Source organism: Vollenhovia emeryi, unplaced genomic scaffold (genome assembly GCF_000949405.1).
Source record: "Vollenhovia emeryi isolate VEMERY1.0 unplaced genomic scaffold, V.emery_V1.0 DF948064.1, whole genome shotgun sequence".
NCBI lineage: Eukaryota > Metazoa > Arthropoda > Insecta > Hymenoptera > Formicidae > Vollenhovia > Vollenhovia emeryi.
In genome coordinates, this window is record NW_011958302.1 from 9377 (window position 1) to 10019 (window position 643).

The following is a 643-nucleotide window of genomic DNA, read 5'->3' on the forward strand; positions in this document are numbered from 1 at the left end:
TGACACTCTATCGACTTAAAAACTACAAGGCGTCGTCAGAATAAATATGTGGCATAGGATATCGCGTTTAAACTCGGAATTTTTACGTTTCGGGACTTAGAATTTTTACGCGTCTTCTTAAAGTCGCGCTGCAGCGTCGTCACGAATGACACTCTATCGACTTAAAAACTACAAGGCGTCGTCAGAATAAATACGTGGGCATAGGATATCGCGTTTAAACTCGGAATTTTTACGTTTCGGAACTTATAATTCTTACGCGCCTACTGAAAGTCGCGCTGCAGCGTCGTCACGAATGACACTCCATCGACTTAAAAACTACAAGGCGTCGTCAGAATAAATACGTGGGCATAGGATATCGCGTTTAAATTTGTAATTTTTACGTTTCCGAACTTATAATTTTCCGCGACGACTTAAAGTCACGCTGCATCGTCGTCATGAATGACACTCTATCGAATTAAATCTTGCGAGACATCGTTAGATTTATTGCGGGTGCATAGAATTATTGCGCGAAGCCAACGTCACCGGCGCCTTCACCATCCCAGCGCATCATCCTTAGCAACCCCTGTGAAGTTAGCCCCCCATTATTTAAATATTTTACTTTTTTATAGAGTTTCCTATAGATTTACGATAGTTCCAGAGTTCT

General features: G+C 41.7%; 1 long non-coding RNA gene across 1 annotated transcript in view; it reads right to left on the minus strand.

Moving 5' to 3' along the window:
- Nucleotides 1–370, minus strand: part of LOC105557179 — an 8358-nt gene extending 7988 nt beyond the window's left edge. Inside the window, exon 1 of the long non-coding RNA XR_001008584.1 lies at nucleotides 128–370. This is a non-coding gene — a long non-coding RNA (uncharacterized LOC105557179). The remainder of the gene's footprint in view (nucleotides 1–127) is intronic.
- Nucleotides 371–643: the final 273 nt, after the last annotated feature.